The sequence below is a fragment of the Mus musculus genome, chromosome 4, assembly GCF_000001635.26.
Source record: "Mus musculus strain C57BL/6J chromosome 4, GRCm38.p6 C57BL/6J".
In the NCBI taxonomy this organism is placed as follows: domain Eukaryota; kingdom Metazoa; phylum Chordata; class Mammalia; order Rodentia; family Muridae; genus Mus; species Mus musculus.
Window position 1 is genome coordinate 45,195,557 of NC_000070.6, and position 13,276 is coordinate 45,208,832.

At 48.0% G+C, this 13,276-nt stretch overlaps 1 protein-coding gene across 6 annotated transcripts in view; it reads left to right on the plus strand.

The window, feature by feature from the left end:
• Positions 1–13,276, plus strand: part of Frmpd1 (FERM and PDZ domain containing 1) — a 101,517-nt gene that overhangs the window by 11,137 nt on the left and 77,104 nt on the right. Inside the window, exon 1 of one of the 6 annotated variants that reach the window (XM_011250085.3) lies at positions 694–836. The exons of 4 other annotated variants lie outside the window; for them this stretch is intronic. The gene's annotated coding sequence lies outside the window, so the exon portion shown is untranslated. Of the gene's footprint in view, positions 1–693; positions 837–8,827; positions 8,850–13,276 lie in introns of those variants that run through there. One more of the 6 variants, XM_006538177.3, reaches the window with a different exon arrangement.

The window sequence follows — 13,276 nt, forward strand, 5'->3', positions numbered from 1 at the left end:
GATCATCGCTCTCCGCTTTAGGGGGGTGGGTGCTCTGAGGATTAGGCAGCCCAGGGAAGTGCAGGTTTTTCTGGTACACACCCTCATTTCACCAACATGCTCAGACTTATACGTAGGGTTTTATCAATGGGAAGAAGCCACTGCTGTTAAAATATTTATCAGCCGGTGTTAGACTTGCAGACAGTCCCCCAGTGAGTGTGCTCTGGACAGAGGAGACGGGCCAGGGGAGTCTTATGCCCTTACATCTCTTTCTATTTAAAAAAAAAAAAAAAATCAGGAAATACTTGTTGGCAGCCCTGGGAAGGCTGTTGTGTGAGCTTCTTTCCCCTTATGCAAAGTCCCATGGTCTTTTAAATGTGATCTGCAGCCTGCTACTGGCTTCTGAGCTCTCTAACTGAAACTCACACTAACATGGGGCAGGCTAGAGCAAGGAAAAGCCTTGGAGCGAGTGGGTAGTGGCTTTGCTAGGCAGGCGGCAGAGCTGAGGGAGAGGATGGTGGCCTCACAGGGCCTACAGGCTCAGCAGCTCCAGACTCTGCTCGGTGCTGTCCCCATTGTCCCAAGGTCCCAGCCTCACATCTGCCCAGAGCACACTCTCTTGGCCTCGGCTCCTCTCTCAGTCTTTGCTTTGTCAAAGGAGGCCTGCGCAGGGCAGGAAGCCAGGGAGGTGAGGAGGGAGGAGACAGATGAGTCACTCACGTCCCCGCCTCACCTGCAACTGACAGTCATTGGGCTCTGGGCAAGGTGCTATACCTTACAAGACCCTTGGACATGCCTTGCGGGGATGCCTAGACAGGCTTCCGGAAGGGACTGGCATTTGAACGGAGCTTCGATGGGTAAGAGATTTAGATGAGGAAACAGAGCAGACCTGTGCATGCAAAGGAACGTAGAGCTACAGCCTCACCAGGAACACAGAGCTATAACCTCACCAGGGACACAGAACATAGGGCTGCATACAGCCTCCTCACCAGGGACACAGGGTGATGTCCAGAGGCCAAGGTGATGTCTAGGATCCAGGATGCTGGGCCATAGCAGGACTATAAGAATCTGAGGTTTGAAAGAGACCTTAGGCTCCCGTGGTAAGGAAGGTGTTCACTGGAGCCTGAGGGCCTGGTAGGTAGAAGCAGGGCGGAGATTTCTGTTCTGGTTTTGCTGGGTAGCTCTCAGGACAGTGACTTTCATTTCCACAAACCTGTTGTTGTAGCTGCTTTGAAACATCTTCTTCGTCTTACCTCTGTCTGGGATGAGAAACCTTTATTGGGCTGAGGGCGTGTCTCCTGCCTCTTCACAGTTCAAGATGACCTCCCCGCCCCCCCCCCCCCGGGATTGCTTCCTCACAGGGGATTTCTATATAGTCCATACCATTTTTCTTGGACCTTCTCCCACATAGGCCCTGAGCCCTTCTCCCACATAGGCCCTGAGCCCTTCTAGCTCATTCTGAAGGCTAGAAACTGAGCAGTCCAGCACAGGCTCAGCAAATGAATGAACGATGATGGTTGTGCCTGCTGGTGTTGTTGCGTCTAGAGTCTGGCTTCCTGCTATCCTGTTGCTCTTTTTATGGTATGTTGCAAGGTATGTTGCGAAGATTTTGTGAGGTATACCTGCTCCTGGAGTCAGTTTGCTCTGTCAAGCAAGTGCTAGCAAGAACTCAGAGACTGGGTTTACTGCTCAAGACTCTCTGAGAATGGAGATGCTGCAGACCTACCTCGCAGCCTTCTGAACTACATTTCACTGTCCTGGGCAGGCCATGTGGTCCAACTCTTTTTAGTACCCTTAGCCTTAATACCAGAGGCTGAAGGGTTGTGTGATACAGGGAAAAGTTTCTGGACTTGTGGCTCCATCAGGCCAGGTTTTCTGGCTTTGTAAAGTGGGGCCCACTATTCAGTTTGCTTATTCATCTGATTACCAGGGCATGTTAAAACTGTGGACAAGAAGAGCCAGTAAGTGTTCATCTCCCTTTTCTATTAGCTGAAGAGCTATTGTAGAGGAGAGAGAAGATTCATTTGGTTGGCTGGGTGTGGGGGTACCTGCCTTTAATCCCAGAGGCAGAAGCAGGTGGGACTCTGTGAATTTGATGCCATCGGGGTCTACAGAGCAGGTTCCAGGCCAGCCGAGGCTACATAGTTAAGAACCTGCCTGGGGGAGGGGAGGGAGCTTGTTTTGTGTTAGAGACTGTACGGAGCCAATCTTAATTTCCCCCTAGATTGCCATTCATTTCAAACTCCATCGAGTCTCCAGCCTCCTGATTGAAAAACCTCCTAAATTACACATGCCCTTGTGTTTCATGTGCGCGCAAGCGCCTGTGAAGGCTAAGGACATCGGTCTCCCTGGAGCTGGAGTTACAGGCATGTGGGAACTGGGGATTCAAACTCAGGCCCTCTGCAGGATCTTAAGCCCTCTTAACTGATAAGCCATCCCTCTAGCCCGAGTTTCTTGATTTTTCAAGGCCAAAGCATTGGTGATATTTTTGTGTTTTATTCTTTCTGTTTGTTTGTTTTGTTTTTTGAGTTAGTAGCCCAGGTCATCATGCCTGCCATTATCATCGTTCATTCATTTCTTCAGTCAACATGGTTGGCTGAGCCTGTGCCCCGGAGTGCTCAGCTTCTGGCTTCCAGAGTCAGCTAGGAAGGCTCAGGGCCTACCCGGGAGAAGGTCCCAGAAAAATGGGACAGGCTATATAGAAGTCCCCTGTGACTAAGCAATCCTGGGAGTGTCCTGTAGTTCTCTGTGTAGCCCTGCCTGCCCAGAAACTCTCTCTATAGGTCTTGAATTCACAGAACCTCCTGGCTCTGCCCTCCTTTCCCCCAGGTTATTTCTAAAGGTCCTTCCTTGTTCCGTTGACAACTGCCTCTAATGCCTCAACTTAGATTGCTGGTTTCCTCCCTGGAGAGCCTTGTTCGGGATTCTGGAACTGTGTGGTTGGGGGTAAAGGCCACTAGGAGGAAACAAACAAACAAATAAAAACCCAGCAACTTAGCCTGAGGCTCTCTGTAGTAGGGAATGAATCTGATGAATTTGGGGAATGTTAGCCTTTGGCCCTTGGGAAGAGGCATCTAATCTAGATCTGTTTGCTGCCTGACTAAGAACGAGAATGGGGAAGGTTGAATTTTTGCCCTGAACTGGAGTTGTCAGTGTGGAACATCTCCTCGGAGATGGCCGTGTTAGGGGCTTTCCTTCTTCTGACTTCCTACAGTGAAAAATCAAAGTCTTGAGGATCGATTGGCCTTTGTGCACAGAGGTTCTTGGGGTCCAACAGAGGCTCAGCTTGGCTGAACAAGCACCGTTCAGTTCCTGAGAACCAGCTATATAGATGCAAAATTCACACCTGAAGAAAATTACTCCACTTTTTAAATGGTTGTATTCAGAAACTAATTTTCAAAGACATTTTTTTGGTTTGTTTGTTTGTGTTTTGTTTTTTTTTTTTTTTGGTTTGTTTTTTCGAGACAGGGTTTCTCTGTATAGCTCTGGCTGTCCTGGAACTCACTTTGTAGACCAGGCTGGCCTCAAACTCAGAAATCTGCCTTCCTCTGCCTCCCAAGTGCTGGAATTAAAGCCGTGTGCCACCACCTCCCGGCTACAAAGACACTTTCAATTTTCCCAGCTGCCTGGGCGGCAGATCCATATAGCTTGTGTCCGAGCATCACTCTCTTGTATTTATTCTGCTCAACTTAATTTGGTTAGATTCTATACACTTTTATTGTTGCCTAATATATAAGTTTAGTCTGATGTTGAGAGCCTCGGGGTATGAGGGAGTATATCACCTAGAATTAGATGTTTCTTTTCTAGCCAGGTTCTCAAGACTTAATGCCCAAGAGTCAGGGAACAGTCCTCAGTTCACTGGGAACTGCTGAGTGGATTGGTTTGTGAGCCAGAATTCCTGCCCCAGGCACTGGAGTCTTCATGGATAGATGCTGAGGAGGGCTCTCCAGGAAGGCTCTTAGATGAATCTGCAGGCAGGGATCACAGTCTGAACGGAGATTTGGAGAAGAGAATGGAGCTCTCTTGGGTTGAGGTAGCTCAGCGTGTTGATTTGGCCTGAGCTAACTTTGATCTTGTCTTTAGCCTCCCTCCCCATGCCTTGGTGATGAAAATAGGCCTTCTGTGCCTGGTGCTCTATCTAGCAAGCTTCTGGACTTTGCTCTTGTGACCCCTCCCCCGCCATCCCCGATTAGTCCTGACACTGCCCTGGCTTCTCTTAGGACTCTGGCGGTCCTTCCCCCCCTTAGCATGGGGCCAGCGGCAGCACAGACACCCCACCTCATCCCAAGAGATAGCAGAGGGATAAAGAAAGGCTAAATAAAGTGACTGGTGTGTCACTTGTCTGGCTCACCTGCTGTAACTGAAATGTTAGCTGAGAGAGGCATAGCGGACACGGGGATGAAAATGGGGTGCCAGGCCCAGAGCAGGGAGACCACTGAGGTGTCCTCAGAGACCAGAGAGAGAGAGAAAAAAACCCCTCTAGAAAAATGGGCTGCTAACTTTCTGATGCTCAGAAGCACACTGTAAAGTTACTCTTGACTATTGACACACTTTGGGGAATCTGCAAATCAAAGAGCTGCAAATAAAGGCAACAGCTCATTCTTTTCTTATTTTTGAGAGAATGTCTTATGTACCCCAGGCTGACCCCAAACTCTATAGCTAAGGATGTCCTTGACTTTGCAATCCTCCTGCCTTCCCTTCTCAGGATTGCAAGTGCATGCCAACATACCTGGTTGTGTCCAGTGCTTGGGATCAAACCCACGACCTTGGTCATGCTGGACAAGCGTTCTACCAACTGGGCTACATTCCCCCCGCTGCAATGATCTCTTTAGACGTCTATCAAATTAAGGGGCGATGAGTATTTGGGGGACGTGGTGCTTCCACAGATGGAGGGTGTAGGGTTGAGAACCTCTGGTGGGCCTTTGGCTATATCAGCTTTCAAAACTCAGCTGGGCTTACTACATTCTTCTAATGCAAGCAGTGGGAGGAGGTATGCATGGGCCTGTGGGTTCAGGACTTTAATTCCATCCTTGGTTAAATAGCAAATTCAAAGCCAGCCTGGGCTACAGGCTGTCTCCAGAACCAAACCAAACCAAACCAAGCCAAGCATGTCTCTGTATGACTAGGCCAGTGCTAAGAGAGCAGCCAGAGATGTATGAGACAAGATGTCTACCTCAGCGTGGTTTGTAAGACATTGAGAGAGAACCAGATGTCCAGCAGTAGGGGATTATAAAGACTGTTCCTACCTAGAGGACATTCTTAACTGTAGCAGAATAATAAAAGCACAAGGGAAACTAGGTTGTAACTCATCTAAAAGATAGGTTCTCAAGGTATGTTGGAAAAAAAAATGTGTGTTTTCATACAAAAGGAAGGCTAATTAGTACCTTGGAGATTTTAGAGACTATTTTCTTATTCCTAAAAGACAAAAAAAAATTTGCCAGGCGCATGTATTGCTCTTACAATCCGAGAGGGAAGGTTTATGTTATTTAAGAACGGAGAAGCTCTAGCCCTGTTGGAGCGCAGGTGCATCGAAAGCTAGCCCGGCGCATCATCTAGCTTGCAGATTCCCAGACAGGCAGCATTTTCGAAGGCAGCGTGGTCCTGGGTCCATTTGTGTATTTATAGAAGTGAAAGCAAGGAGGGGGAGGAAATAAATTGATTTTTTTTCCCCTTGAACTTTTGAAATTATTTTCTCCACTCCATTTGTAATTGAACCTACGTAGCTATTCTTATTTCTTCCTTTCTTGAGTACCACGTTAGGCCTAAAAATATTAACTGGCTTAGGATGTGGGTTTTGCTAAAATAATTCCCCTTGAAGTCTTCATGGGGTCCTCGGATGCTTCAAAATGAGATTTGCAAAGAAGGCTACCCCCTGACATTTATTTTGCCCTTCTGTTTGATGTGTCTTGACCTTCTCTGTCTAGCATCCTTAGACTCCCATACTGGAGACCACTCCAGTATGTGAGTGGTTGGATAATGGACCCCATCAACCATAAAAGGAAGTGACCTGGGCGGGGGGTGGAGGGATGGGGGTGGGGTGTAGCAGGACTGGGTCCTGTCTGCTGAAGAGGTTGACGCAGGGGCCATTCTGGCATCACCTTATCCTGTAGACGTAACATTAGTCTGCAGAAAAAGAGATCAGAGCCGGGGAGCATCTCGTTAAATATTAATTATAGTGATGCCTTTTGCCACGCATCTTCAGAGAGCGCTGGGCATTCACAGACATTACCTCATCGTTCATCCTCACAGCGTTATTGGGTGAGAAGTCGACAGTAAGGGTTATGGTCTCTGCGCAGGCACGGCATAATAAATATTGTATTACTTTAGATTCAAGTTGCTAATTGCCCTTCCAGACATTTCAGTGTATTTCTAATTTAGATTTTATTTTATAATTGTGTGTGTCCATGTTTGTGTGCATGTGTGTGTGCATGGGCACGCAATGTGGAGGTCAGAGGGTAACTTCTCCCCTCTCTTCTTGGGATCTGGGGATCAAACGCAGGTCAGCATACATGCCTGGAAACACGCTTACTTGCTGAGCCATCTCAGTAGCCCAGTCTATTTTGAAACAGGGTCTCCTGTCACCTAGGCAGGCCTTGAACTCATTGTGTATCCAAGAGAATGACTTTGAATTCTGATCCTCCTGTGTCTACCACCTAGGTGTTGGGACCACAGGTATACACCACCACCTCCCAACTTATGCAGTGCTGGGAGTCCGGAGTATTAGGCAAGTGTTCTTCCGACTGAACCCCGTCTCCGGGGCCCTGCCCCTACCTCTCCTTTGAAACAGGATCTTCTTACTATGTAGCCTTGGATGTCCTGGAACTCACAATCCCCCTGACTCAGCCTCCCAAGTTACGTTACATGTCCCTAACATGTTTTGAATTGTTACACTTAGGTGTGGTCAAGACTGGATAACAGTTGATAAAGGGAAGCCTAGGTGGGTTTGGGTTGGGTTGGTATGTCTCCCTCAAAGTTGTTCTGCATTCCTCAAGAGTAAAATGGCAGCTGGGCAGTGGTGGGGCACGCCTTTAATCCCAGCACTTGGGAGGCAGAGGCAGGCAGATCTTTGAGTTTGAGGCCAGCCTGGTCTACAGAGTGAGTTCCAGGGCAGCCAGGGCTACACAGAGAAACCCTGTCTCAAAACAAGAGTAAAATGGCCTTCCTCCACTTTATCCCTACCCTCATGCCTCAGCCTTATTTCACTTCACATACATACCTTTCGTCTGCCTGCCTGCCTGCCTGCCTGTCCTCTCCCTCTTCCCCTCTTTTCCTCTTTCCCTCTGTCCCTCTCCCCCTCTCCCTTTCTGTCTGTGTTTTGTTGAGACAGGGTCTTTATATAGCCTTGTCTGTCCTGGAATTCACAGGAAGACCAGGCTGGTCCGAGTGCTGGGAATAAGGGCATGCACCAATACTTCCAGGTATCTTTTGTTCCTTACTGCCGGGAACTTTGGGTCTTGAGGTTAGCCCAGTGCTATCTCCTATGTACTTTCTCTGTGCTAATGTCTTTCTGCCCACCTTTGCAGGACTCCCTCTCCTATGCTGCAGAGGTAGGTCCCCTCCTGCACAGGGCCTCCCTCGTATCTCCCTGTACTGTGAGTTCTCTCACAGACTCCCGGGCTTCCCACCAGCTGCCCTTCCTTTGTGTAGTAGTGGCTCATGTGTGCTCCTTGATGACATTCGCAGCTGATTTTTACTGCGGAGGCAGGTTGATTGTCTTCATGTCTCTCTTAGCACCTTGTATACATTGTATACTTACGTAAGTGCTCATTGTGTAAAGGAGCGAAATGGTCACAGTGTTAGGCTAGATGTCTGTAGTCTATGCCAAGTCCCAAGGGGTATGAAGGACAGAGGTCACTGAAGGAATCCCACTTGGCCTGACCTCCCTCCTTTGATCCCACTCACTGCAGCCCTTGCTGCCTACCTGCCTGTTATGCGCATGCCCACGCCTTTCTTCATTGTTTCATTGTATCGTTCTTCATTGTTTCATTGTGTAGTAAATATCTTCCTTCTTTCACCAGAGTTTAAGCGCAGGTGAGCAGAGACAATGAGAGCCGTTTTAAGGTTATCTTACTTTTTCTTAGTTTCCTATTCTTTTTCCACCTCCTGTGCTGGGTAGAGATCCATGATGCACAGTATCCTAAAATTGCAAAGATCTTTACTCGAAGCCTTCTCCATTCCTGTGAATGAGGGCTCTGATCACTTTGTGCTTCACCTGGGGCAGCCTGCACGAGGCTGGGCAGGTTATTTAATCATCCTGTGTTGTCATTTCCCCATCTGTCAAGGGAGGATAATATGCTTGGGGGTGACCTGCCCCTCTGGGCTCCCGTGAGGCTTAGTGGGCTAATGCTCTTGCTATTAACGTCAGCTGGGGACTAGGTGCTGGGTCCCCACAGAATGGCTGCATCCTAAGACCTTGGGTGTTACTGTCTGTGTTGCCCTTGGCACAGAGGAAGCCCATGTGCCAATCAAGAGGCTCTAAGGTTTCCTCCTCCCGCCGGCTCAAGTGGCTGTGGTCTTGGGGATGACAATGGCACCCAGAGGACTTCCAGGCTCGATGCGCTGAAAGGAGAGAAGCCAGCCCAGCATCAGCAGATAGGAGTGTCCAGCCCTGGGAGCAGTGGGGTCTGACCCAGGGACTGTGCGACTGTGCCCACATGGCCTCACCAGGCTTTCCACCCCACTTATTGATGAGCTTCGGAACAGTCTGTCATTGGATACTCACATTCCTGTGGCTGCAATCCTGGGAATGTTGGCCTTTCATCTCTAAGGATAGCCTGGGCACAGTGTCCTGGGATGGAGGAGTGGTGTCGGTATGGAGAAGAGGTGAGGGATTCATGTCTCGGAGGAGTCCTTTCAGCTCAGACTGACTGGTGAGTGGTCATCTCTCACTCTGAAACAAGTCCTGTTTTCTCTAGACTGCACTCAGAAAGGGCACTGCATTGCCATTCAGTTGTAATATCTACTCTGTTCGTGTGTATTGACAGCAATGAACATACTATGGAAATAGATTTAAATACGTGTATATTTCAAATATTCATTTCCATAGCAGGTTCGTTCTCAAGCATTCCGTATAAAATCTGAGCAAAGCCCCCCTTTTAGTCTTAATGACAATACAGTTATCAAAGTTTCTTCTCCAGTGTATATCTGGCAGATCTCTCTTATGTGTGTGCTGGCAAGCACTTGTATCGTTAATCATTTGTAGATAAAAGGCATAATTATCAAATACTTCTGACATTAAATTGCTCACAGGTTTTCAAAATTATAGGATTGTAGGATGTAAATACCAAGAAAGCTCTTCAGCTTATCTCCAGGGTTCCTTTGTTTCTGTGTTTGTTGTGGGAATGGGGCGTGGATGCCATGGGACAATTGTGAAGGTCAAAGGGCAACTTTGGGAGTGGGTTTTATCCTTCCGTGATGTGGGCTCCTGGGATCAAACTCAGAAAGCACCTTTATCCAGCTCTAACTCCAGATCTTATGTAGCCCAATGGTGTCCTAGTCGGGTAATGAGTGGGCTTGGGTTACACAGTGACTGAGCAATAGGATTGGAATAGTTTCTACCGACCCTCTTTCAGGTTCAGACCTCCCCACTCTGTGCCTGTACCCTTTTAGACAGTGTAGACTTTCACCTCTGAATTACACATAAGATGGGGGAGGGGGAATCCACAGTTTGAACTTGGCCTTACACTTTTATCTAATTAAAATGAAATTCCTAGTCTTAGAAAAATGCCCCTGCAGTACCATGGCTGATCCCTTGACCTTGAGTTCCCGGTTGACCTGACAGTCTGCTCTGTGGGTCCTTGAAGTGTGGTTCCCTTCAGGGTCGCACACCTGTGGTCGTGAGCTGGGAGGGGGAGGATCAGGAGTTCAAGGACATTATCAGCTGCATAGTGATTTCAGAGCCAGCCTGGGCTACATGGACTGTATCAGAAACAAACAAACAAACAAACAAACAAAAACAAAAATACCAGCAGGGTTAGGAGGGAGGGAGGAAGGGAGGGAGGGAGACTGAGAAATGGGGCCGACTTTGCAGAAGGCATGATTAGCACCACTGATGTGGGGGACCACTGACAAGTTTTGGTGTTGTTTGTTTGTTTGTTTGTTTTGTATTCTGAGACAGAATCTCCATGTCTTCCTGGCTGTCCTAGAACTAACTCTGTAAACCAGGCAGACCTCCAAGTCACTGATATCTGCCTGTCTCTGCTTCCCAAGTGCTAGGCTAAAGGTGTGTGCCATCACACCTGGGTTGGCAGAATTTTTGACATGGGAAACTTGGAGCTAAGTCAAGTACATTCTAGAGAAAAAAAGGTAGAGGCAGGGATGCTGTGGGTAGGTTTAGATGGAGGTTATTTGAAGGTGATTAGAAGGAAATGAGGCTGGGTAAGTAGGTCAGTACCCAGAGCAGGAGGCTCTTCTTGTACCCAACCAGGAGCCATTCTTCATCCTGGAGGCAGTAGGGAGCCATTGAATGGTTTCTCATAAGCGAGGCCTGAGCAGAACTGTTTCCAGCGGGGTTAGCCAGCAGGGTGGGATAGGAGCGTGAGGGGAGACTCTTGTTAGTCTGGCTCTGTAACTTTTGCCTCAGGGTGTTGATGGATTGAACATTGTCTTAATGTTTAATTAGGAGGTAATTGCTTTTCTTATGATGGTCACTGGACTCTGAAAGGGCATGATCACTGTCTAGGGGGAGGCGGATCTAATTTTATAATTGGGAATGTGCAGGAAAACAGACACTGCTTAACAGAAAGGCTTTGTAGGAAACTTCTAGAAACTTCTAACGAGCTGCTTCCTTCCTTCCCTCTTTCCTTTTAGATGTTTTCTTTTAGATGTTTGTATTGACTTCACTCAGTAATGATCTGGGGAATGCCAGATCCCTTAAAACCAACCACTAGTGAATCCTAAAACAGGACTTTTGTTTACTTCTTCCAACTCTCATCTGTCTACCTTCTCACTCAAGACTGGCCTCGTTAAAGCTCCTGGATGAAGCTCACCTTCCAAGGATCTGATACACACTGGTGGTGGCTATGAGAGTAGCTTAGGACAGAATGTCATGTGCTTCCTCAGTGGTCATGTGTGTGGTAGACTGTTACAGTTGATTTTTCTTCCCTGGGCATTGGTCAGTTTGCACTGTTGGCTTTAGTCACTCAGCCAGTATTTACTGAGCACCTATCTCACACTGAAGATTCATGTGAACCAGAAAACTAGGGTGCGAGCCTATTGTCTATGGAGTACATGGTCAATGCTGATGGAGAGAAGGTACTGCATACTCGGGAGCACCTCACTAAGAGTTGGAGGTTTAAGAGAAACCTAAAAATCAACTGGGCTGGTGCTGCCTAACTTTGAGTCCCGGGGTTGATGGACGGGGAGCCATGAAATGCTCTGAGGTTGATTGCGATGGCAGATGCTCAACTCCGAGGCTGTGCTGCAAAGCAGTGACTGGGACTGTGGATGTAGCTCAGGGGTAGAGTAGCTGCCTAGTATGTGTGAGGCCCTGGGTCTGAACCCCAGCCCTACAGAAACACAAACAGAACAGTAGCAAGATGGTAATGAACCCTACAGGTCAGCAGCAGTGGGAAGAGTAGACTTGGCGATAATGAAAGATTCTGATCTGTAAGCAAGAGCACAGAGGAGCTGGAACCTTCTGGAATGTGAGAGTATTGAGAGACAAGAAAGCAAGGAGAAGCCGGGTGTGGTGGCGCGTGCCTTTAATCCCAGCACTTGGGAGGTAGAGGCAGGCAGATTTCTGAGTTTGAGGCCAGCCTGGTCTACAAAGTGTGAGTTCCAGGACAGCGGGCTATACAGAGAAACCCTGTCTCAAAAAACCAAAAAAAAAAAAAAAAAAAAAAGAAAAGAAAAAAGAAAAAAGAAAGAAAGAAAGAAAGAAAGAAAGCAAGCAAGGAAGCTGGAGAAAAAGAGGGAGGGAGGGAGGGATGAAGAGAGAGAGAGAAAAACAGACAGACAGACAGACAGACAGTCAGACAGACAAGAGAGAGAAGAGACACAGAGCCTGACCAGCTAGGGCCTTGACAGCCTAGAAATGATTATAGCAGCTACCATTTGTGCTGCGCTTCTGGGCCAGGGACAGCATGTTCTGAACAGTTCCACGAATTCCTCCCTTCAACTCATGGCAGCCTTGTGAGACAGGTGCTGTTCTTATCAGCACTTTATCAGTGGGGAGTTAATCTGCTCGCCGGCAGCCATCTAATGAAGTAGCAGAGCTGAGACAGAAGCCCAGGGCTCACAGGGAGAACCTCACAAATCACTCTAAAAGTTATGGGGTGACAGAGAGTTTTATGCAGGAGAGTGACAGTCAGATTTACATCTTAAGACGATCATTCCATGACATGGGGGTATAGATGAGAGAGAGAGGAACACCAAGGTCAGGGGGCCAGGTGCAGTGGCCCACCTCCGAGGCCATGCCAGCTCGATCATGTGCAGTGGTGGTCTGAGAAGAAGGAGAGGTTTAAGGAGGCCCTTTCACGGGAGCCAGGGAGTGGCTGGATTTTGCTGTTGTTTTTGTTTTGTTTTGTTTTCTGTTTGTTTAAGCGACACTGGAGCTCATACCAGGGCCTCATGCATGCTAAGCCGGCACTAACCACTGGGCTATACCTATGGCCCCCAAACTCGGATGGATGCCCCTAAACTTGGGCTCTGGGCTTGGGAAGTAGAGCGGGCAGGGACTTTTGTTGCTGTTGATGCAGGTGCCAGGGTCCTGTCCCTGTGTGTGCTTGCTAGTGGCTACTTAGGACAGAATAAATCCAACTTCTGACTTTTCTTCCAATCAGAATCTTAAATGGAGGTGGCAGGGCTTTGGGATGTGAATAGACCTGAGAGATGTGGTTATGGGAAGAAGAAGCTCCTGCAGGGGTAGAATTGGGGTACCCTGGGGTGTGTACCTGCTGCTGCTCAGACCAGTGTGCCTTCATTCGGCACATTCTGACTCTCCAGGGAATCTTTGTGCCGTCCCTCCCCAGAGACCTCTCCCATCCTTAGACGAGGTCTCCTTGTGGCACAAACAGACATTAAAGTACACACTCCAAGGATTTACCACCCAAACCGGAAACACCTTACTCGTTAGATCAAATTTGTGTTTCCTGCCTGTCTATGCCCAGTGTAAGGGAGGGTTTGGTTCCTCTATAAGGCAATGGTTTTGCAGATTATAGTTATATAGGTATATAGCCTATAGTTTACAGCCCACATTAAATCAAAGTGCTGGTATTGAGAGTAGTTTCTGGAATGCTCCGTGATTTCTGGTTAGTAGTATTTATTTAACAGTTCAGTGACAAGGGGTGCAGCGGCT